The sequence below is a fragment of the Cygnus olor genome, chromosome 2 (assembly GCF_009769625.2).
Source record: "Cygnus olor isolate bCygOlo1 chromosome 2, bCygOlo1.pri.v2, whole genome shotgun sequence".
Lineage (NCBI taxonomy): Eukaryota > Metazoa > Chordata > Aves > Anseriformes > Anatidae > Cygnus > Cygnus olor.
The window spans coordinates 35,628,080-35,654,291 of NC_049170.1; positions in this window are offsets into that span (position 1 = coordinate 35,628,080).

The window sequence follows — 26,212 nt, forward strand, 5'->3', positions numbered from 1 at the left end:
TAAAAAAAAAAAAAAAAAAAAAAAAAAAATGTAAAAAAAAGAAAATATAGCAAATAGACAGAGAATTTCTGCAACCATATGGAGCCCATTAATATAAAGCAAACCCTTTAGATTTGCAGATATCACTGAGGTAGCAGTCACTTGAATTTTGCTTATTTCATTGACTTAGTTATTACTAATACTAGGGTCTTTTCAGAGGGCATAATCACAAATATATGGAAAAGGCCACTAGATCATCAGCTGAGCCATGTACTAATGCATTTTTACACTGTATGAGGCAGATGCTGCAGCCCTGTCATATGCTACGGTACTATTCCCCAGCCTTCTCCAAGAGCCTTTTGACCTTAACAGGTAAAGCTCTATCTTCCCTCTAAGAAGGGTCAAAACAAAACAGTTTGAAGATTCTTGTGATTTTTCTTACCAAAAGGAGGATTTGGGCTCTTTTTTTTTTTTTTTTTCTGCTTACCTGTCTTCCCCTTATTTCTTTTTGTGAGTAGTCTGAAAAGGGGCTAATCGGGGCACAAAAGAGCACGCTAGGATACTTGGCATGGCCGTATTTTAAAATTATATTCAAAATATGTATCTAATGTGAATCCTATGATACCACGAGGGAGAATTGACCCTATTTTTTTTATAGAGCTTCAAGATGAACCTTTCTTCATTAATAAATTATGTCATTATCAGGGAAGTTTAATTGCAGTGATACTTTATGAATTCACAGTAAAAGCATACTATATATTAGTGGCTGGCATATTGACTATCAGACGTGGGAACTCTTGTGAACCCTGGAAAATTGACACATGCAGCTGTTAGGAAAATCCCTCCAAGATCACCAGAGGAGATGAAGGGAGAGCGAGATGAGGTGAGGATGTGCCTTGGGAACCTCCTGCTCCACCATTAGCTGCACAAGCAGGAGTTGCCGAGGAGTGCCCAGGTCAAGGAGACAAAAGCCTTGGTGCCCCCCAGGGACAAGCTGGGGGCCAATTCCACTTCCACGGCTGTCTGGAGAAGAGGGTGAGGGGACAATGTGAAATTCCCTCCTCCTTCTTCTCGTTGGCCATCTGACAGATGGCTCCCGTGCCAGTTCAGCAGTGGCATATGAGCCTAGGAAAATTAACTGTAAAGGAAAACACTGGGGGAGTTATTATTCTTCTATAGCTTATTTTGTATAGGAAATGTTTTGAAAAGTACCAGCCAAACTTGGGCTCACGGGGCCTGGTTCTCCTCAGTGAGTCAGCTGCAGTGAGACTGCTGGAACCAGTAGACTTCAACTTGTATAAAATACTTTCCGTCAAAGAAGACATATAAATTTGTACATCCAAACAGCTCCTATCCTCCTTGAGCATTGCCAGTTCCTACTGGCATTTTTTTCCTGCAAGACTGATGCTGAAATCAAGAGTTACACAAAGATCAGCTTAAATCATTTAAAAAAATATCCCCAAAATAAAATCTCCTAGAAATAAACCTCTTGGATGCAGAAGAAAATATGAATCCTAAAAGCTGAGTAACCGAGAGACTGAGTTAAAACCTTCATTTTGAGCACTCTTATGTTTTGGGGGACCTGTTTTTTCAGTGCTGTAGCTATCTTGATCACTCTGAAATACACAGATGGGCTGACAAATTGGCACTGCACTTTCCATCTCAGTTCAGAATTCACGCTGGGGGCTCAAACCCTGCTTGAAATCCCCCCTCAGAGGTCAATAACTGGCAAGCATCTTGCTGTGGCCAGACGTTATCCTTCCATCAAGACACAGCAGTGCCAGCCACACCGGGAGCTACTTAAAGCTTTTGCGGTTCAGGCTGGGGCCATGATGCTGACCTGCCTCATGGCACCAAGAATCCCTGCTAGAAAATGGGGCAGGCAATCTCCACTGACAGGCCAGGTCTATCAGGCTGAGCCTGAACCGTTTCAGGGCAAGAGAAATAAAGTCTGGCTGCAACAAGACTTTGCACAATGGAGTTCACATACTGGTATCCAAAATCTCTTGTGCTTTTCCACCAGTACTGAAGACACAGATGGTGCTTGTTCAACATGAGAACGGGAGGCATCTCAGCTCAGCAAACTAGTTTTCTCCCGTCTCCTTCCCTGGGAAAGATACTGCCTCTGTTAAAGCATAGAGCTTGATTGTGCTTCAGTGCACCCAGCTGCACCAGAAACTCCAACAAGGCCTTTCTGAGGAGCAAAAAAGTTTTGCAACCCCTCTTTGTTGTCAGTGCCTGCAGGACTTCGCTGTGCAAACAGATGCTCCATCACCACCCACCGACGGTGTGTAAGAGACACAGTGGTCTCCTAAACAGTCCTGTACAATAAAACATGACAGAAGGGAACACAGAGTACAGCCTCGCACTGCAGGAACCCGCCTTTACTTTCAGAGCCTATATATGGTCATTGCTCTCCCCTTACTGTTATAAAAATTCTTAATACAATCCAATAACAATTTATCATTTTCATAAATGTTGGTCCATAAAATCATACCCTCCTTGCCACATTGCAGGGCCCTCGGACCTGGCTGCAGATCAGGGAGGGCAGGAAGGCTTTTTTTACAGTATTTGTAAGGTTTCGCTAGTCACCAGCCTCACTCCCCCTCCACTTCAAGGTGCCTGTGCCCCAGGACTGATGGTAGCACTTCTGGGGAGTGAATTTCTCACCCTCTCTCTCTCCTTTTCAAGTTACATCTGGAGATCTTGAATATTTCCAAAGGGGAGAAACATACACCAGAATGGCAAGTAGCTCACTGGCATTCACCAATAAATAAATGAACAAATAAATAAAATATTTTTTAAAAAGCCTTAAGAGAACATTTGCAGGGCAAATTGCACAGGCAGGATGATGAACAGGTGTGACAAGAGTAGATATTAAGTTGTACTAATATTTATGTCACCCTCTGTCCACACATGTTAACAGAGTCTGAAAAATCTCTGAGCCCAAATCTTCATTATGGTGAATCATGCCAAAAGCTGCTGCTCTCGCTCTTCTACCTGTCTACATGTTGGTAAAATCGGAAGACAATGCCATTATATCCCTGTCTATTTACTACCTGAGAGCAATCTCCTTTCAAATGTGGGAAGCAGTGCTTGTTACCAAAATAAAGGCAAGCCTGCACATAAGCATCTAAGTAAACTGCTTCACCAAGGAAACCTGAGTTAAGCTGCCAGTAATAAATACATTTATTGGGTAGACAGTAAAAAGTACTGAAGAGTTTAAAATAAATTCTGAGTTATTTAAACTTAATTTATGACCAGGAAAATAAACCCTCTCTTCTACCATTAATGTTTTTTATCTGGGCCATCAAATGTCACACCCTACTGATTTTGGATGTAAGGTCACTGGAAACAACATATCAGTGGTGTCAGCAATACAAATCAAGTGAAATTCCCCTAAAAATAAAAATGTCAGGAGTAAAATAATAGGCAATAGTTATTTCATGGTATGAAAGACTTGTAATATATCAAGAGTTCACCTTCTCCTATTTTTATCATATATCACTTTGAACATTAAGTATACTTACATTTCATATATTTTAAATATAGATATTGTATCTAGATAGAATAATAATCTCAGATAAAAGTACACTAAGATGATTTTTTGGGTTTGGATTCATTTTTTGAAATGTTTCCTAATTTATATCGAATGATGAAGCAATAGCCCTGTGTATAAAATGCAGTATGGTGTACCAGCCTTTCTAGTTGATGCTTTCTAAGAACATATCTCTGTATTAACAGAATATGGGAATATAAAATTGGTCTGGACTTTCTGGATTTTAGCAAGAAGAAGGGGTGGCCCTTCCCTCTGGGCGATTCTCCAAGAAGACAAGACAACACGCGTTGCAGGAAGCAGTAACAAATGCCACCAGGAAGACAACAAGCAGCACCCATTTGTGAAAATGCCTTCTTTGAAGTTTCTGCATAGATGAACACATCTGTGTCTGTTAAATTGTCTTTAGTACAGACGGGGATTTCCTCAGGCCATTTGTGACTGTTATTAAATGGCTTCCAGAAAGCAGGTTACTAATTTGGCTGGCATCACCACGCTGAATTATAACTAAACATGCTAAATGTCACACCGCGCTGCATGCGACACTCTGATGAAGAATACCCACTGCCACATCTTTTGCCTGATCAGCGTGTGCCACTTCCATTGCACCTCGCCTTCAGGAAGGAGAAGGACCTGCTCAGGCTGCCACAAAATAGCCGCTCACCGTTGCATCCAGTCTGGCAAGGACGGGATGCAGTCCTGCCACAGGCTGCCCCCACTCATGCAGAGGTATTTGGTAGTGTGCAGATCTTTGGGATGGCTTTTAAGCAGTTTCCTATCATCCAGAATTCATAATTAGAATAAACGTTTCTTGTAAAGAACAGCCATGGTGGTGGTGATAAAAACACTTTTGGTAGATTCTGGATTTAGCACTGGTGCAGCCTCACCTTGATTACTGTGTGCAGTTCTGGGCTCCACAATGTAACAAGGGGTGTTCAGGTCCTCACACACACCCATAGGAGGACACCAAAGCTGGTAGGAGGACATGAAGGCATGCCCTGTGAGGAGAGGCTGAGGACACTGGGGTTGTTTGGGCTGGAGAGGAGGAGGCCAAGAGGCGGCTTCCAACCAAACTATTCTGTTCTGTTCTGTTCTGTTCTAATATAGACATTCGCCCCATGTGAATTCACCCACACATATAGATATTCACCCCAGCCTTTACAGGAGTGCAGTAGCACTTTGGCCATGTTAAAGTTGTGCATATACATGTGCATACACATGCACGATGTGCACATGCGTTTGTTGGAGTATGAGGTGAACACTCAGATAACTGAAATTTGACAGGTTAAAGATCAACCCTACCAGCCATCTCCGGTGTATGTTCTTCTGGCAGGGCTGGTACATTACAGCATCACATGGAGTACCAGCTGAAAGGCATGTCATCTGGAAATGGCAGGAAAGGGATATGCAGCTAAGAAGGTAGGAGAGATGCCAGCAGGTACAGGTGACATACCGTTTGTCCAGCAACAGATCCTCTAATACAGGTCCTGTAACATTTCTCCTACAAGAGATCCTGTAATAGTTTCTTTAGGGAGTATGGAACACTTTGGCAATATGGGAACTGTCTTTCCATTTGTCTTGTGATAACTATCACCACAGATATCTGATTCCTGGGCAGCAGCTTTCCTCTTCCCTTTAACACTTTTTCTTTGTATTTATTCAACATTTTTCTCAAGCAAGAAGACCTGGGTCTGACAATAACTCATTCTAGCTTGGACCAGTAAGGTGTATTCCCCAAAGTCCACCTTAAAAAAAAAAGAGGAAATACCTTTTCTTTTTTATCATTTATGCCATGTAAAAGTCAAGATACTGACTTTGATGAACTGCATGTAGCGTCTTTTTCATTCCTAGTAGTACTGTCAAAATATTGTCCTAGGCATGGAAAAGGTGAGATATATCTGATCGGCATAGTTTCATCATGTCAGGAACTCTCTGCATTCCTTGTTATGATGGACTTCTCCATTTCTGATTCAGATTCTGACTCTGTCTCCCTCCTGCATTAACCTGCTGTGATCTCATCAGGAAAGTTGATCCATGAAGCTGAGGCTATAGAGAACATTACTTAACCTAATAACTGCTCTGACAAGTTTTTAAATGTCTTTTAATATTTTCTCCCTGGTTGTGTTTTCATTCACACTGTGCTGATAGCAGTGGAGTAGCAGTAGGCACAGAAGCAGACCTGAAGCCTGTATTTTCCTTCCCTGTGGTATACAAACATATTTAAACTCCAGAGGAATCTGTGAAGCAGTCTTGTTTACTCTGCCTGACCTGCAAGCATACCCTTTCTTCATACTTTCAGCTCTAAGACATTTTAAAACCTGTTTATGGCACAAAAAGTGAGGTTACCCATGCTGGGGGAAGAAATCCTTTATTTATCAGTGGTAGGTTCAAGAGCACTACAGACAGACAAGGTCCGTGCTGCTGCACAAATATACATCAGCCTTGACCTGCAGAAACTAATCATGGGCTTATGGTGTCATTTGTGCCATATAAACCCCGTGCCTCTTTCCGGTAGAAAGTAAACTGAGATGACTAAACTGACTCTGCTTGGTAATTCTCTCAGCAATCTGATCACGATGATTAATGGTCATTCTGGTCAACGCAGGATTTAATTCAGGGTCACAGAAAAAAATAAAAAATAAAAAAATAAAAGGTCGCTTTCCTGACCAACCTCTATTTATCTCCGGGATTTTGTTATTAAAGGAATTAATCTGATGGTGTTTCCATAAGCAATGCATTAATTATTTATACATTTGATACAAAATGACTTCATACAAAGATTAAGACTGAGCCCCAAACTGCCGGTGAGGGGCACAGAGATTTGGTCCAGTGATGAGCTTCGTCGAGATTGACAAAGCTGAAGCCCAGTGTAAAAATTTGAGTTTAAATACGTAATAAGCCTGGTATTACACACAACCAGGCTGACTTACAGCAAATGCTACACGTGCTGGTTAAATTGAGTCCAAAAATAAATCTTGCCTTGAGAAAAATATTAGCTTTTGTGGCACATTTATTGGCATGCCTGTTTTCAGGAAGACATCCCACTGTCATTGATTTTGAGGTTCAAAGTGTCAGAAATTTAAAACGAGTAATGATACAGCATTTTTATTCAGTCTCTGGAAGTTTGAGGGGAACGTTCTCAGCCTTTAGGCACTGAATTTCAGTCAGAAGTAATTTCTAATATTGCTTCACCCTATTACTTGTAAATTCAATATAATTAGAGGCATTTTCAGTTCATTACCAATTTGAACTCTTGCCCAGTTATTTTCAGTCTGCTGCTTTTTCAAAACACTTTATTAAAAACTTGTTTTGCTGTCACATGTTTTAAAGGAAAATAATATCTCCCAACTAATCGTTTATTAAGATAATGCAACCACACAATGCAGAAAAAAACAATGTAACCTCACCAGAAGCAGATGGTGAGTTAGAAATAAACCTTTGCTTGGTTGCACATCTATATTTTGAACTTACACCTGAAATATACATTAGCTATATTTTCATCCGAGGAGTGATAGAAACAACATTAGATTGGAAAACAATTATTTATCTTGTTTTTGAGTGTGTGTTTCATTATTACCTATACTCATTTATTGTTCCAAATAATGTGTTCTGAATCTTCATGTGCTTTTCAATTCTCATAAATGTCTATAAAGAGAGATAGGAAACCTGAGCAAAATGTGAAAACTATTTCACAACATCACTGTTACCTTGTTCTTCTCTTTCTGCTGCTTCATTTGGCCAATTGTCAAATATAACATAGCTACGAGCAAACTTTTCCATTTTTAATGATGCACACTGTACCCCACTCTGTTATGGTGCATTTGCAGAGCTGCCGTGTGGCATGTGCGTGTGCTGCTAACAGCACGGCCGACCCCTCACCATCCAGGGCAGTTTGGGAGCTCTTAGAGCAGGCTGGAGAGGGTAAAACCAGCTCTGCCGGTAAGCAGCATCAGGGAGCAAGTCTCCAAAGTGCAGTTAGGCACCAGGGAGAGTCTCTGGAATGGACAGTCTCCCAGACAGTTTTTAACAGTATCAAATGACTTCATAGTTATTATTTATTCATTTCTTTCTTCTTAAAGGCAGCATCCCTCAGGAAGAAGTATTCACCTGTTTATATACGCAAGTGAGTTTTTTGCCCTTTTTGTTTCTCACGTGTTTTTGCCCTTTGCTTCACTTTCTTTACCTTCCTCTTTTTTTTTTCTTCCCCTTTCCTTTGTTTCATGTTGCTGTTGCTGCTTAAATTTTCTTCCCCTACATTTTTATTATTCTCTCTCTTTTTTTTTCTCCTGACTTCATTCCTATCCCTATTTCTTCTCATTAAAACATCAAAGTTGAGACAGAGACAGACAGACAGAACCACTATAGGGCTTTTAAGTCAATACCCTGTTATCATTGAAAAGTCTGTGAGAAGCTGAGCCCCTAAGAGCTAGCAATTAAGGCCACTGGCAGATTCAGGAAAACAACATTAAGTTGGTTGCATGTTTTTAAAAGTACTTTCCAGCCACAAGGGCCAAATGTAATGTATTACTTGCTTTAAAAACAAAAGCGTTCTTTAAATTACGAGTATGTTGTTTAGAGTGTATAAATGCATAGGTAGGCTGAACCCAGCCTGGTGCCACCCTTCTGCTGAGATAGGCATGGCAAAATCACGTAATGATGGGATGAAAACACAAAGCCTGAAGTGACCCAGGGTTAGCCAACATGCAGGATATCAGGACTGCTCTGATCATACATACAGAGGGGAACATGGAGAGAACTCGTGTCTCTGTAGCAACACTAAGTTTCCAAAGCCCAGGATTTCCACAAGTCCTTATCTGCCCAAAGCTCACTGATTTTTGGCTGTGGTTTTGGTTGTTTAATCGTTCATGGACATGCAAATATCCCAGCAGATATGCAGATGACTGTCCTAAAATGGGGACAACAGGGAAAGTTCTCAGTGGGATCTGGCTCAGTTGTGCTGGCCTGGGAGGGAAACCAAGGTTTGCAACACCCAGGAGTTCATAAGTCCCTGCCCAGAGACTCCACCTGGCCTCACCAGCTTCTGGAAGCAGCCTTCCTGCAGTGATGAAATGCAGTGACCACCCTGCAGTGTGAATCTGGAGCTCTTGTCACCCTCGGCATTGCTCCTGTTGAGGGGGAGCTGCAGTCTGCAGGCCCATCAATCCGGCACGTTGCACGAACACGGACACGTCCCCGAGAGGGCTGACAGGACACTGCTAACGGCATTTCTGCAAGAGTAGTTACTACTCGGGTCTTTTGGAAACCACAACATACAGATAAATCAATCACCAGCTAACCATGGCTGGCAGGAGATGCATTCGCACCTCGTGGATGGAAGTGAATTGTCTTCTTGTTTGGTAATTCAGTTGTTTAGTCCCAGGATCAGTTTGCCAGTTTGAATCAGAGCAGATTTCTGTAACTCGGCACCGCGTGTCACAGCCCGAGTGAAACAAATGCTTCAGACTTCTTTGAACTTCTGAGTATCCTGACCTTCAGAACTTGTACCATGAATTTTTCAATTAACTAGCTCATAATTAAATCAACTGATTAAATAAAGAAGTTTTAGTTGATAAAGTACCGTTATGCATTCAGATGGCACAGGAGTTTTAATGATATGTAGATTGTCCCTAAGAGCAGCTCAGAAATGGACTCCTTCTCCTACACAGCTTCACAGGTCCCTCCTGCCCCACAGCACTCCTTGCTGTCCCCACAGCCCACCCAGGTGGGGCTTGGCCCCAGAGACAAGGATTCAGGAAACTTTGTCTCTGCCTTTGGCTCCCAGGTGCTGGGAGAGTGTCACACTGCTTTGTGCCTCCATTTCACCCTCTGAAAGGAAATACCTCCACTATGGGGTGCTCCAAGGTGGGCTCCAGCTCACATCCTCATGTCCAGCTACAGCTTGATCTGGCACATTCAAGCAGCTGCTCTGGAGCTGGGCAGGGAGGGGTTGTCACTGGGTATTTTGCTGTGAATGGCACTTGTGAGAAAAGCTGGAAGAGAAATCGAGGCGAAGTTAAAAATGGACATTGCTCGAACAAGTATTCAGAGATGTGGCATTAACAAAAGCAGAGGTTTTTTTTGACTGAATGCTGCCTGAAACAAGCATGCAGCTGAGAAAGAAGATTTCCCCTCGTTATTCGATTCAGCTTTTGAGATAGTTTCTGGTTTCTGTGTAAGTTGAGGACTGGCCTAAAATACCGCAGATCCCATGAATTTCTCCCTCTGATGGATGCAACCTCTGGAGCTCTCAGTCTTGGTTCACCACTGGGCCCAAGCACCTTGCGACATTGGTTTAGATTCCCATATGTGAACTGTGCAGGTATCTTGAGCCCAGATCAGCCTTGTCATCAGCTTGAGCAGAAACATCGTTCCATTGTATATGAACTCCACCTGGCTTTGGGTCACCACTAGACTGCATCAGGAAAAGCTGCTTGCCTTAGGAGTGTAATTTGGTGCATCCTTTACCATCCCTTAAGGGTAACCACCATGACAAAACACAACAAGAAACATGTTTCTCAGAGGATAGAAACAAAGCCCTCAGGATTTTTCTAAAAGCTCCTTAGGCCACTTCCGCAATGCAAATCTTTCTTCCAAATATAGGACCTGATATGCAACACGAAGCCATACCTCCAACTCACAGTCTAAATTTAGACTCTCTTCAGAACTAAGGCCATAACAGAGGAAAAATGTTTAACAATGGTCTTTATTTAATTTGACATATCCCTCTTCAAATACTTCCCCTGCAAAATCCCTTTGTGCTTTTCTAACTAGGACAGTTTCTTTCCTTTGTGTAATTCAAGTGTGTCATAAAGTGGAATCAATCCATTTAGAAACACACACATGCACAAGCAGAAAGATAAGAGCAACCCAACTGCTTAATGTTGCAGCTGGGGAGTAAGAGGGAGGAGGGAAGAAGAAGGAAAGAAAAAGAAAAAAGAAAAAAAGGATAGAAGTTGCATAGCATATTGCTGATCCTTCTCAGGCTAGGATACATCTAATATTTATCATGTTGTCAATATTTTGACACCGTCACTTAAATATCACATTATTGAAACAAACTGAAAAGTGGTAGTGTCATATTAACAAGAATAATAATGATATAATATGCCACAAATCAGTTCCCTTGCATGCATTCCTTCTGTCAGTATTTCATCTGTGCTTTGTTTCCCTTTGGTGGAAGCAGAGGAATGGGAGCAGGATTAGCTGCTGCTCCTACCTAAAGGCATGATCGCGTGTCTGTGACACGAGACCTGACTCCTGTGTGATGGACTGTGGTGATGCAAACAGCAGATAGTAGGATCAGAGGAAGGAAAAACAGGCTTCTTAGAATCAAGCAAATGTGTTTAATAACAGAGAGAAACCCAACTCCAAAAAAAAAAAAAATAATTAATTCTCTGTAATGGCACTAAATGGAATGTTTTTAAAAACATTTCCAAGATGTATTACTTGATTTTTAATTCCTGAACTGTGCATATAGCACATTTGTTTGATTTAGTGTCTAAAATAAACTTTTAGTACTTTTTATTCCCACTAGCACTGAGACAATTAACACAGCAAAGGGGGAGTGTCTGACTCCCCCCTCTTCCCCAGCCTTCACTCTTCAAGAGAGCCCTTAAGCAAGCCTCTAGCCATGTAGTCCAGCTTTGTCCTGAGCTCCACATCTGCAGCCCCACTGGTAGATGTCTCCTGGCAGTAGGAGAGGGAATACAGCTTTGTTCTGTGTTAGGAGGAAGAGAATGCAAGCACGATATTCCAAAACTCAAGCATCTAGATAATGTGATATTGACATGTGGGTGGATCTCCGAAGGGTATTTAAACATGTGATGGAGACAAGAGATGAGTGAGACTCTCTAGATCACTTCTGGTACTCAGAGGACAGATCAATAGATGATGGAGCCTGTGGAAGTTGTGACCATGGGAGAAGAAACAGAGAAGAAGATCAGCTAATAGAGAAGAAACAAAAAGAGGCACAGGGAAAAAAAGATGACTAAGATACAAGTGATAAGATGAGAAGGGCATTGTCTGAGTAGAAGAGAAGAGGAAGCAAAGAAAGAACAAGGATGACCCATAGGATGAAGGTTGTCTGAAAAAAGAGAATCAGAGGACTGTGCAGGCATTTCTGCTAATAGGAAGAGGAAGGTCTTTGTGACCAATGGTTTTTCTTAAGAATAATTGGGAAGACTCATAAAAGTCAGATTTAGATGAGAATTGGTACTCATGGGTAACAGCAAGAATGTGCTGTAAGGCTGGAAAAGATCCTGATGAGAACAGAAGAAAATCTGTAGTCTGTCCTCCATGGTGGGCCAGATGATACTGCCATAGTCACTTTGAGGTGGTCAGGGATGGCATTCATAAACGTTGAAATGAATGAAGTTACAGGCAATCTGCAGAAGGCAAAGAGCAAAGGCATAACTTGAGAGGTAAAACAATCCCATGGCTCATAGGCCTCTGCTGTGAGCAAGGTTCTAAGATATGTGACCGCAAAAAAGTGTTTCACAGGGTGGGGACTGCTCTTGGGAATGGAATCCATGTGAATAACTCCTAGGGTTGTCGTGGCATGACTTATAGGAGCTTTAAACTAGGAACTGAGGGGAGAAGGTTGGGAGACTTGCTTAATCTCCGTGCCTGATTCTAATGCACAGAAAAAAGCAAAATCAGACAAATAAGATTATTGCAGTGGGAAATAGGACACAGAAGGGGAGAGGAATGGGCATCAAGAGAATATGGGAATAATATTGAAGAGGGGAATAAATGTTTGTGTGATACATTTAATGAAATTTGCTATTTAAAACTGGATTAAAACAGAGAAAATCAAGAGAAATGCTGTGCATTAAGACCAGACATATATAGGAAGTAGAATCCCTGGTCCAGAACAAAAGAAAAAGGATATTACAAAAACAATGGAAACACATAGGAATAGTAGTCTTGCCTCAGACATAGGCATTGAAAGATATGCATTATTTAAAAAGTAGAGAAGGTAAAAGGCAGTGAGGTAGCAATTTTCATTAGCTGATGAAGTAGACTGAAAAGAAATAAGAATTGATTGCCTCAGTAAAACGCAGAAAGGCTAAGTCAAAAATTGCTTCTGGAAAGCCTGAAAAAAGAGGCTCTATGGGAATTAAAATAGGGTCTGCTTCTCACTTTGATAGCTGGATTTTGTTATGGCTGGAGACCACCATCTTATTAGGAGAAACTAAGGGAACATATAATTAGAAGTGTTTCAAATTGACCACATATTAAGCAACACTTCCAAATACTGAAGGACAAACTATCCTGGCATGAAAGGGCCAAGTTTCTACAGCACGTAATCACAGCAACACCACATTAAACACAGTTCTGGTAAATACCGAAACGCTTCAGGGTAACTGCTTGTAGCATAGAAGTACAAGGGTAACAACAGGCCCAGATACAAGATTTCTGGGTCTGAACTTGAAATGTCCAGCAAAGCCAGAAAGTAAAACCAGATGACCTTGAGGCCTCTAGGATCTGAATGTAGAAGGGACTTGGCCTCAAGGCTACAAAAATTCTTTCCAATTTGCACCCACAGGACTGGAGTAGGAAAAGCACCCCTCAGAAAAAGGGGTCAGGAAAGATCTGATCTGTGGGAGATCCTGCAAAACACATAGAAAATCTGCACTAAAATAAGTAAAGGTATGGACAAATGAATGTAAATATTGCTGTTGATGCATTTCTCAGGTGTTACTGGTCCTGTGCGGTTCCAGCTAGCCACGCATTACTTTGTTTTTACAAAGTTCTGCTCAGCAAAAATCAGCATATCCACTTCCAAGACTGGATCTGGTTATACAGGACTTTGCAGTCTATGAGCCTATCCTGTCCCTTGCCACTGCAAACAAGTTAAATCTGTGTTTTCTTTTGTTTTGTTTTGTTTTTGTTTGTTTGTTTCTTTTTTCACATGGCACTGGATTTGAGGAAATGTGAATGGCTCAGTTCTACATCTTCAATCTGGTCATTTACTTATCCAGAAACATCAATGGCACCATAACTCATCTCACCATACCATACCACTTTTGACCACAGGAATTGCATAAGGAGAGCAAGCTTTGTTTATTTTTTCACAGTGGCTGTCTGAAGGCCATCTGTAGAGAGCAGAGTTGGCAGAAATGGATGAGGAGGAAAGCACAGGTGAGGAAAGGGTGAAGAACTTTATATGTTTATTAGCCCAGTATGTAAGGGAAACTGATGCTCAGGAAAAGCCACAGCTTGAAGCTGGACTTTGCAGAAAAAATGCCATGCAAATAGGAACGGATAGTGCAGAAATCCCACAACACAACCCCATGTTGTGCTGTGCTGTGGGTGCAGAGAGGAGGAATCACACAGACTGCGAGTGAGCATTGCCACCTGTAGTGTCTTTGTGGCAGAGACAGACTTCGTACTGTGTTTGTATAGGGAGTAGTGCAAGAAAGTAGAGAGCTTTGACACAGGTTTCTGGATTTAATAACTACAAAAATAAAACTAGCACATTCTATGGCCTCAGCTGCTGTTTACCCTGAGCACACCAGTGAGTAACACGGGGTACCTGTATCAGGGCAGCAGGCAGCATGCATTCAGGCTTTCTCCTGCAAGGGAGACCAAGCATATCATGCCTTACACCACCTGCTTCAGCAGTACTATGCAGAGCCTTCTGAGGATGGTGACAGCCTGTGGTGGGGGCTGGCTTTATTTCATCAGGTGGCCCTGGGACTGCTGACCCCATGGCCCAATGCAAGAACCAGAGTGGGATGCTTGGCTGCAGCCAGGGTGAGTCCGGTCTACCTGCAGCTCCTCTCCCCTGCCCTGGCTGGAAGCATCCCAGGTGACCTGTAAAGCAGCACCCTTGCCACCTTTTCAAGGTAGTCCCACTGATTTGTCTGGTTTTGGTGAAGGCACTGCACAGAACCAGCCCTGGCCAGCATGCTGGGCAGGTATTCCCCAGTCAGCATCCCAGCATGTGGGGTCAGAGTCAGTCCTGTGACCACTCTGCAAAGCAAAAAAATGTTGGCAGCAGTGACCTGTTCATGCAAGGCATGGGGATCCTTTGCAGTTCTTCACCAGTCCTTTGATCTTTCCAGGCCTCCCTTCTGGTGTTGTAGGGGTTTTCCCTGCAAATCATTCCTCCTACCACTTCGAAGTATGCTCTGGAAATGGCTGCCCACTGTGTCATTTCATCGTGCTATGGCACGATATAAAGATTCCCGGTGACATCTCCCTAGTGAATCCAGAATTTCTTTTTTTAGGGTTACAGAAACTTTTAAAAGCACTGGATCTCAGGCAGGCCATACGCACCCACCAGTGTGAAAATAATGTGTGTGGCTCTGCTCCTTCAGGCGACTTCTTCTTCGTGCATCAGGTGAATGATGAATTACCCTGTCAGTCAGAGCTCTCCCTTCCAGGGAGATAAAAAGCATGTGCCTGAATAGAAGTTACTTGGTTTTAGCTGCCACACAGCTTCATGGATGCCTGTGACAGGTTGCTTCTGTAGAGCCCAGTCAGGGATCTGCTCCCTTTGGTTCAGCACAGCACTCTGCAAAGTGCTGCAAAATGGTGGGCAAAGCTGAAGTTTGGGTGTCTGTGCATCACCCAACTATACAAAATGCTGCTAAAGGACAGCATGGAGCTGCTTTATTTCTAAGCTGGGTGGCTGGGTGGCCCCTGCTATGGGCTGCAGTGTAACATTGGCCAGGGCAGCTGTGGGCTGTGTGCTTGGTGGAGCTGCACAGGCGGGACCGAGGGGCTCCATCAGCAAAAAGCTGCATCAAGCCAGGACAGGACAAGTCTCCCTGAAAATTATACGTATAAACAAAAGCAATGTGAGGGAAAAAAAGGACTAGAGAAAATTCAGAGGCTGGAGAGCAGCCCTGACCTTCCCATGATGTTTTCATGGACAACATACTTCACAGAATCACAGAATCACAGAATCGTCTAGGTTGGAAGAGACCTCCAATATCATCTAGTCCAACCTCTGTCCTAACACTAACAAGACCTCCACTAAACCACATCACTAAGGGCTACATCTAAACGTCTTTTAAAGACCTCCAGGGATGGCGACTCAACCACTTCCCTGGGCAGTCCATTCCAATGCCTAACAACCCTTTCAGTAAAGAAGTTCTTCCTGATATCCAGCCTAAACCTCCCCTGGCGCAACTTTAGTCCATTCCCCCTCGTCCTGTCACCAGGCACGTGGGAGAATAGACCAACCCCCACCTCTCTACAGCCTCCTTTAAGGTACCTATAGAGAGCGCTGAGGTCTCCCCTGAGCCTCCTCTTCTCCAGGCTAAACAACCCCAGCTCCCTCAGCCGCTCCTCGTAAGACTTGTTCTTCAGACCCCACACCAGCTTCGTTGCCCTTCTCTGGACTCTCTCGAGCACCTCCATGTCCTTCTTGTAGCGAGGGGCCCAAAACTGAACACAGTACTCGAGGTGCGGCCTCACCAGAGCCTACTTACTTACTTACTTACCTACTACTTACTTAGTTTCACAACAATACTTACCAAAGGAAAAAAGTGTGGTTCTTGCTAGGCAGCCCAGTCCCAGCTCTTCACTGAACTTACCTCCATCCTCAAGCCACTACCTTGCTATTCCCATAAATGTTTTCTCCAAGAGTGATGACCTATTATGTTATGGAGCTCTGTTGGCTCTACCCAGCTAAATGCATGGTTGGGAGCAGATAGTTGCTGCTTATGGGGCCTTTACAATCACAAACAATCCTGGAAGACTTTTAACCTATTCATAATGCTATGATAGCCATGAGGGTAGTAAGCTTTGTACAACCAGTCTGGTCCATTGCCAGCCAGCCTGAGACTCACATACAGCATGCGGATGCCTGTACCAAACAGTTTGGGGCATAAAGAAAACCTGCACAAGTCCTACTTTATTTTTTACTGTACTACCTAATAGATGCTCTGTCAAGTTATACATTTCTTGCTGTGACAAATTATTCTTCTTCTCCTGACAGGACCTCCAGCTGAGTCCGCTGTGCTCAATTAGGAGAAAATGCATATTTTAATCCGCCCCATGGTGTAGTAACATTTCACTCTGTGGCCTTGGCAAAGGAGCCATTTAACTGTTTCTGCAGCGGTTTCGCATGCAGCACATTATTCTAATGTCAGCAACATTTCCGTCTGTTCTAGTTTCCCTGGCAGTGCTCCCCCAGGCATTGGGATGTGGACAATTAAAGCCCACTTTATCATTTTGGAACCAATGATTTCCTTCCCCTGATACAGTTCGTCTCTACACACCAGCTGCTCTTCCCATCACAACCACCAGGCCAGCACAGTCTCTTGGTAAGCTGCTGTGACCACTCTCCACTGGTGGACTGGAAAAGTACTTCTATACCCTCTTAGTATGATGCATCAGGTCTCTGTCCTTCCCAAGAGTCATGACCAGCTCCAGCTCGCCTCTCATCTGAACAGGGATGACCTCAAGACCACAGAGCCTATGTTACGCAGAAACAGCCTACCTGTTTCCGATAAGTCACCAGGATTTCTGTGCAATGTCTTCTCACGTTGTAGTAGCACTTGAAAACTACCCAGGCATGACACAGCAGTCATGGAGAGCTGATGAGATGGGAACCCACACAACATTACTTTTATGGTACAATATGGCTCTCGTCTCTGTTTACAGGGAAAACAAACAATTAAGGGTTATTTGTGGAGGGGAAAGAAGTCCACAGAGAGGAACAAGCTGTGCTAAAAAAGGAAAAGTGCAAGATTCTTCATAGAAAATCAGGATCACTGTGGAAATATTAATGCTGGTACTTTCAGGATGGGGTCTACACAGAGGGTTTGGCACTGCTCTCCTTGACATCCTCCAGGCTATTTTTGGCCCAAAAAGTCTCAGAATTACTTCTAGAGAAATCTTGAACTCCAAGTCCCAAGTTCTAGACTTTTAGCTTTTTGCAGATCTTCTTCTTTTATGCTGTTTTGCTATCTTCTAGTCAAAGTTTTGACCATTCAAGAACCTTCTTTGCCCAAAAGAAACTCATTGTCCCTAATGTATTCAGAACCCTGAAAATCCCATTAATTATTTGAAAGCAAGGTTAGCTGAATTAATTCAATGTCTTCTACTCAACATGAATAAGAAAAGTTTGACTGCATTTCTTTTTCTCTAATGTGAAGTGTGTTCTGTGGTACTACTTACCCTATTAAAAATATATCTCACCTTTTAATCAGCACAAGCTAAACAAAGATAAGCCTGCAGAAAAGGACTTTGAAAAGCAGTTTAAGTAGCAGAGGAATTATGTGCAAGTCTGCAGAGTATATTTATGGTTATAAAACATTATATAAAAATTTAATTGGTACCCATGAAAGGCACCAGCAGCTGGACTGAGAGAGAGTTCTCCACAGAACATTTCAGCAAGGCAGCAGCAGAACAAATGTCTGCTTTTCCAGTACACTGAAAGTCTGTCTTGGAGCAACACTGCTGAGTGGTCATGCCTACTTAGCCCTTAACTTCTCTAATGTGGCCAAGCAAGGTAGGTCAGGGAAAAGGACTGGTGAAAAGACTGGTCAAATTCCTCAAATTAAAGATTAAAGGCTTTGTGTTTTCAAAGGAAGCCAAAGAAGGCAAATCAAGACAGCTTGGGGTTAGGGTTGATGTATTTAAAATAGGATTTTAAGAAATGACCACCTCTCACACCACATGGCAATACATCTGCAAGTCAGCACACACTGTAGCTCTGATGGGTCTGGCATCTAGCAGATCATCTAGTCCATTACAACAGCTGGATGATCCCAGGAGTCCTGGGGAAAATCCAACGGCTATTAGAAAGCTCTGGGACATGTCGGTGTAAACCTACCTTCCTGGTAGGAAGAAATGTGGTAGCTACCTTATAGAAAAGCAGAGTTCTGTACACAGCCATGTGGGCTTTCATTAACAGCACCTCTTTTCTCATTCTTCACAGGGTTTGAGCTGCTCGTGCAACACCACTGCTCATTTTGACACCGTACATCACTGCCATCTGATGTGGTGGGTGTGCAGCGTAGATTTCTCTGCTACTGGAGAGCTAGCTGAACCATGAGCTTTTTTTCAGCTAGTTGTTATTGCTTTTTATTGTAGATCTGGGCTGGATCTGAAACAGTGCCTTAGCAATGAAAGGCTTCCCAGGAGATATGGGTATATCTCATTAACAAAATTACTTTTTTTCCAGGAGTGGTTTTTGTGTAAACATAAAGCCCTTCATTTACAATGAGAGCATTTCAGCAGCCATCTCTTCTTTCTATTTTAATGAAATCTGCCAAGAATATGTATTCTTTTGTTGTATTCATATGGAAAGGAGCAAGACCCTTCAGGAGCTGGCTTGATGAGGTGTATGTTTCAGGCAAAGATAAGTACAAATGTAATCATAACCTGGGTGTGGCTTTTTGTTTAGCTCTTCTGCTATTGTTTAGCTTCTTTCCTATTATTTGGCTAGATTAACCCTATCCCTATTAAATCAGAGTCTTACTGGGCTATGATATCATGTGGCTCATGTCACAGAAAAAAGTGGAGGAGAGATGTTTCATAGGACCAGGCTGAAGCACACACAACTCCGTGCTACCCAGCACAGTTGGCCCAGACCACCTGTCACCCCACCAGTAACTTTAGTTGTTCTTTACGCCTAAAAGGGAGATGAGCAATATTTAATGTAGTTTTGTTGTCTCTCTTTTTTTTTTTTTTGCAGTTAAGAAACCAGAAAGAGAGAAAAAGAGGAAGGACTCCCGGAAATTCAGTTAGGAAAACAATGGCATATTTATGACAAATCTTTCAGACAAATGAGTTTTGGAGGGAGACTTAAATAACCTTGTTTTCACAAGCACAAAATAAGCAGGTTTTGTAGACTCCTACCAAGCCTTGAAATAAGGATGCAGGAAGAGACTGGATAAGGCAGAAGAGAGGAGATGTGCAGCATTTTACCCTTCTGTTCTGTGGAAATCATGTAGGGGAGTTTAACAGTCTGTAGGTCTGGCACAATTCACAGAAATGGGCTGTAAGATGAGGATCATCTGGAACAACCCTGGGTATACAGCCCAGTGCAACAGGTCAGAAGAGAGCACCAGCAGGCCCATGACCACCTGATGGCCACCTGATGGCCTGGTAGACTGCAGAGCCACGGGGATGCCTCTTCTCCATCAAAGGTACATTAAATCCCCACAACCTGGTGCGAATCGGAACCCAGAAGCTTACCTGTTTTTCCTGGGAGATATTTTGTTGCTCTGCTTTTGCTAGGTTAAATTCACACAACTCGATCTCAGCTTCTCACCCCAGTAATAATCCAATGCAGAAGCAGACTTGTTAGGACTCCCTTGGTGACAGGTTTAGAAGAGAGGAGGAGGAGCAAAAAACACAGTCCAAAGCCTTGGTGCAGCAAAGGAAATGTTAGTCAACAGCACCTAGATCAAGTACCAGCCTGCATCCAAGGAGTACTGAATGAGTGGTCACCCAGCCATGACAGAGAACTTCCCGTTGAGCATCACTGTCTTGGGAATAGAGGCATACCAATGTCCAGCTTACATGCCATGTTTTTTGTCATATTTTTATTGTACGATCACACTTAACGTAACTTGGGAAAAAAATTTACAAAGCAGGTCACATTAAAAACCTGCAGATGAAGAAATGAGTTAGGAGGTTAAGAAGGAGACTTTTAATGCTGGGATGACGTTACAGCCCAGCACCAGGCTGGGGTCCCCTTGGAGCTCGTTTCTCTGAGCTCTCTTACCTGCCCCTGGATGCGATGGCAGCGTATTTGCATGCTGCCTCCACTCCAGTGAGACTCACCTTCAGGAAAAGGATAGCAGCTAATTACGAGCAAGCTCTCTGATGATCAGTTCATTTGCAATTCCTTGCAAGTGAGGTTTTGGGGTTGTTTAACACAAGGCATAAAACCAGATGTTCCAACAAGCCGAATCAAGAGAGATGTGCAAATGGAAAGATGAGCATTTGTCCTTGAGGGAGGGCATTTAGCATACATAGAAACACGACCATTTTTAAAATTAATTAATCCCCTTAAGGAATTGTGAGTGATGGATTAGAGACCTTAACTGGGGAAGCAGTCTGTGACACCGTGCGTACTGGAGGAGGCACTGAGGAAGGACGTGGGCTTGCGGTCTCATGTGCCTGTGTAAAAACATCAGTCCTTAAGAGTGGATCATCTTTATTGGCTGGAGAAGGAGGCTCCGGGGGACCCTTGGAGCCAGGCACAGGCGGAGGAGGATCTGCAGCACCTACTGCTCTCCAGCCAGCCCTGGGAGCAGCCAAGTGAGAAGAAGAGGGGAAAAGCTTAATGCAGCATCACTGGGGAGGCATAGAGCATGCAGTGAAATTTTCAAAATGTATTCTTGACTCAGAGAAATGTCTAGATAAGCAGGGTAGCAGAGGATGTGTAGATTTCTTATTTTAATAGAAAAGAACAGCAGGGCATTGCTTCCTTACTAAATCTGCCTGTTAGTTTTTGAGTCTAAGTCATTTCTATGTTAGCATGCAATGTGTTCTGTGAAGTAATGAGATTTCTTTGAGTTTCTACTGTATTAAATTTCTCTACACATCAAATATTTAATAAGAATTAGCATCCAGCCATCCTCCCTCCTCCCCTCCACAATAATATTAACTTCTACTGAGACACCAATGTTTTGCAATTCACACTGCAGCTTTGAAGGGTAAGTGGAAAAGTCCTGTATATTTTTCCAAGGGATTTGCTGTGGCCCTCTGCAAGCACACAGTAATTAAGAAAAAGAATGACCAAGAGGGAAGACACAGTAAACTGAAGGTGTGAAAAGAGAACTCTCATTAGTCTTCGTGTCAATTACAGTATCTGAGGAACAATTTCATAGCAGCAGCATGTTTATTTGATGTGGCACAGATATCTGGGCTCACTGTTATGGATGGCATTTGCTCTTAATGCTTAAAGTACCTCTTTAACGAAATGGCACTCCATAAAAATTTAGTGTGTTCCTACTGTAATTAAAAAGCCCTAGTCATTTTTGCATTTATGATATAAACTATAATAGCTGTAAAATCCCGCAATTAATTTGTGCCAACATTTCATACTTGAGAAATTCTCATTACAAATTTCATTACTTATTCACTTATCTGTAATTTGTCCTATATAACCTAAAGAATATTAACAAATTTAGAGTCACTTTTGCTCTATTAAAAACTAAATAGAAAAGCCTTTCACCTAGCAAGCCAATTGTGATAACATTCTCAAACCTGCTCCAAAATGGTGTGGAGCTATGTTCAGGCTATACAAAAAGTGGTAATCATTATGAAGCACACATAAATGACATGCAGAGCCCTTTGGAAAACGTGTGATGTATCCTGAGCTAATCTGCTGCACCCTCGTTAGTTTAAAAGCATTATAAGGGCTGAGTGTCTTACACCGTGGCTGTGACTATGCTACACAGCCATCCAAGGGCACGACTGGCAATAAAGCAAGAAGGAGAAAGGTGTCTATCCAGCCAAGAGTGACAATGCAGAGCCTGAAAGACAGGGATTTCTGTTCCCCCTTCCCTCTGCAGTTTTCCTCCCGGCTGCTCGCAAACATCATTTGCCCTCTGGACTTCTGCAGGATTTGGAGGGCTGTAAAATCTTGAGAAGCACCTGTGTCATTGCACTGACGTAAATCCCCAGTTTTCCTCCACATAATTGGTAACACCACCTGAACAAGATGAAGGAAAGGACCAGGGGGAGGAGCAGAGGAGCTTTGGCTGTGCTGTAGTTTCTCCCAGAGTTCTGCTTTCTGACAGTGTGACAGCAAAAAAACCCGATTGCTTTTTATGTTTTCAACATATGTTCTTCTCTGTCAGCTCCTCTGGGATCACTACTCCAACCAAAAAGATGCCAGAACACTGCTGAAAATATCTTCATTAAAGAAAGTCACCATCTTCAAGACCACTAATGACCACTTGCTCCATCCAAGTCCAAACCAGCTCTGCTCAACCCCAAAACAGCTTTCCCAAAAATGTCCTTCATGAACTTCCATCCTCCCTGTTTGTTTAAACTCACTTTTACTTAAAAGAGGCTGCTTCACTCTTTCCCCTGTTCTTGGCCATGTATTTGCAGGATGGCACCTCTCACCTCACTATTAATGGGACACTCCTGCCAAATCTTGCATATGATGGTAAAAAGAAATGACAGCAGAAGCCAGAAAGTAGTAGCCAAGAAAGTCTGAAATTCAGCTTGGCCAGCAAAAATAATGAATAAAGAAATTTTCTTGCTTATAGCACAAATTCTAGAATGAAACTCCACCATTTGTAATCCATTCACAGTAACACAAGCTTTGTGCATGCCCTGAGTGTTTTCTGATATGCTAAGAAGGAATAAGTTAAGCTCTCCAAAAGCATGCATAGGCTGAAATAAGACAAAACATACTGGGATAGAATCAGCTTCATTTAACTGAGAACTCATGAACTTTGTCTGACTTTATATCTTGACTTTACAAACGTTATGAAAACTGTTACAAAACATCACCCAAACTAGAAGTATTATGGAAAACAAGGCCTGAAAATAAGCAGTTTCACCTCCCCTCAGCAGAACAAAGCCCAAACACACTGCACAGGGGCAGCATTGCTCCATTTCCACAAAACTATATTCACAATGAACAGAGACTCAAATATACGTCTATATGTATATACTATACATATATATTTCCCGCTTCCCAACAATACATAACGTTATATCAGCATTTTATTAGCATTGATACCACTTTCATTTTATCTTCAATCTGTAATGAACTTCTTCAAAATTTAACTGAGACAGGAAATGACTATTCTAGCATAAATCATCCTGCTTCTGAAAATGGCAGCTTTAACACAATCAACAATACAATTCATACATGAAATAAATTGGCATACTTATTGGTTTTGTGTGCTCCATCTTTCATGGAATACTATGGCATAAACTGAAATTTTATGTGATTTAATAAACTTATATGATAGCCACGTACCCCCATAACTGTAGCAGACTGTACTCCTCTCTTAATCAGGGCTTTTTGTGCATGCAGGGTTCTCTTTCATTACTGAAACGTTGGCTTATGACAAACCAAACACTATTAAAGTACCTTCAGAAAAATACATTTACAGCACCACAATCCTTCAAATATATGGGCCTTAATTCTGGAGGATAGTTGTTGTAAAGTAGAATATAGGATCTACCTTTTTTTTTTTTTCCCATTTTTTCCCACTGTGAATCAACTTTGCAAACAAGTTATCCAGCAGAATTTCCATTGTGCTGCATAATAAAACAGCAGCAACAAACAAATAACACACCTACAGACATATGTGAGGGTTTGTATCAAGCTGACAGACATTAAAATGGAATAACAGAAAAAAAATGAGAAGAGAGAAAGGTTTATTTGGCCTCCAAATCTCTGGTTAGCTCTACAGAGATAATACCTGAGATTTACAGTTTCTTTGTCTTTGGTGCACCAGAGGCAGTATAAGATGCCAGCTGCCATCTCTCAAAAAGTTTCTCCTAGAAGAAATGCTCTTCTGTAGAAAGAGCAGCGATGCACAAGGCTGCTGGTTTGATCTAAAAGCCTTCTCCTTCAAACTCATGGCGTTGTGTATACTGGCTACAGGCACTGCTCTGCATCTGTCTTAAGGACAAAGACCATCAGCCCTTTGATGCTGCTATTCCATACGTGATAGGTGCTGTCTCTCTGCTCGCAAAGATTATGGCATCCTTGACATCCTTTCCCGGGAAATTAAAGTGTGTCTCCAGTGATCAATTAGGGTCAGCATTCACCCTGGTTACCTGAAAGAAAGTATCAATGAAGGAATGATTCAACCAGGCCAATGCATACATTCCTTATGAGCAGCCCTCAAGCATTTGCAAACAAGTCAAGTGAATGAAAGATGTTCAGTTGCTGTTGCTGCATGGAATGCAGGCAGAGCTATAAACAGAGACTTTCAGAGGGAAGGGAATTGTCACTGCTTTTCGTTCTGTGCTTCTAAGTTTTAAACATGACCTTCAACCTGAGAGTCTTTTAATGTATTCTTGTACTCTGGAGTACAGACCATTGCACCCAAATTCATGCCTGAAATACATTTTCTCTGTTTCCAATATTTTTAGAAATTATGTTTATGGAATATCCTTGGAAGGAATGAACTCTTTATTCATAATACATAAGCTTTACATTTTTAATAACAGAATTAGACCTTCATTGATTTTTTAACTATACTATTAGCCAACACACTCTGGTTTCAAATTAATTCGAAATAATTCACACAATGACTTTCTGCAGTCAGAATTGGAGAAGCATAGACTTTGAAGTAGGCAGTCTGTAAAATTAAGTGCTAATTGCAGCTACCTCTAATGAAAGCACAGAACTGTTTCCCAATCCCTTTGCGCATAGCCTGGATTTCTTCCGAGGCAGCAGGATGGGTGAGCTGTTGGCCACCTTTTCCTAAAATCTGACTTCAGATTTAGTACAAAGGTCTCTGGATAAACTGCATTTCTCAGAGTATTTTCCCTATAATGCAAGTAGGTGTGTTTAAAAGCATAATGATAATTCGTGTGTACACCAGCACGGAGTCTATGCTAACTTGTTGGCTACTGATGTTGGATTAGCACTTCCCATCCTCAGCAGGATCATGTCCCAGCATGGCAGGAGCTGTACACCACACAAGGCTGGAGACCTCTGCAGATGGCAGTGGCTCACTGCTCCAAGAGAAGGAAAACTTCCCTTCGAGACAGCAAGTGGGAGCTTTCCTAAGGGAACACTATAATGTTTGCCACTGCCCAACAGGGGCCCAACTGGAGCATTTAGGTGCCTCTATAATGTGACTACTTATTATATGTGCCATATTAACCTGTAGGATATACACATGCTGAACTTTGAGGCTGGTAAGAAACACAAATGATTGTAAAACATAAAATATCTTTGGTAAAATGTTATTGTAATAAACCCCTTAGTCACTGAGCTGGACCCTAGCAGTATGCAGGGGGGTTAATTTCACAAGACACGGTGTCTGCAAATAAAATGTATATCAAGTGAGAAATAAAGTGGAGCTCCTTGTTTTGCCTACGTACTTCACAGTCAGCTATTTCCTTCACTGAAAATATTTTCATGGTAGATTCAAAGGGACCAGCACATGTGTTGGAAGGCAATGAGAGCTGGGCAGTTTCTGAGCGTGGAGGAGAAAAGGTTCTCTGTTTTGCAGCCCTGACCGGTCCTCATATGATAAAACTATCAGAAGTGTTACCTAACATTGTTGTCTGCATCGTAATCTGTTTCCCAGTAACACTGGGTCTGAGTAGCAGTAATAGAATTAATTATACTTCATTTTGCTGTCTTTAACAGTATTGACCAAATTTAAGAACAAATGAGAAGCGCTTATCAAGCTTGAAGAAAATAATCCATCAGTGGCACAATTTAAATTCTCTGCAGTTCTCTTATTAATCAAAGTAACACTTACTATCCTATCTCCACTTCCCATTAACAGTCATTAAGCACTGTTGCTGATTGAAGCAATTTCTTTAGGGATCTCAACCTCATTTTTAAGAGAACCTTCTACAGTGGAAAACAATATCATACAGGAACAGCGACTTCACGGGAGGAAGAAGGTTCTTCAATCATGTTCTGACCTTGACATTTCTCCGCAGCAGAAGTTCACAAAGCACACAACCAACATGCTCCAAACTTCTGCTGCCTCTCCTCTGGCAGCACCAGTGTCCCTGGATTAAGAAGGGAGGAAAAACGCT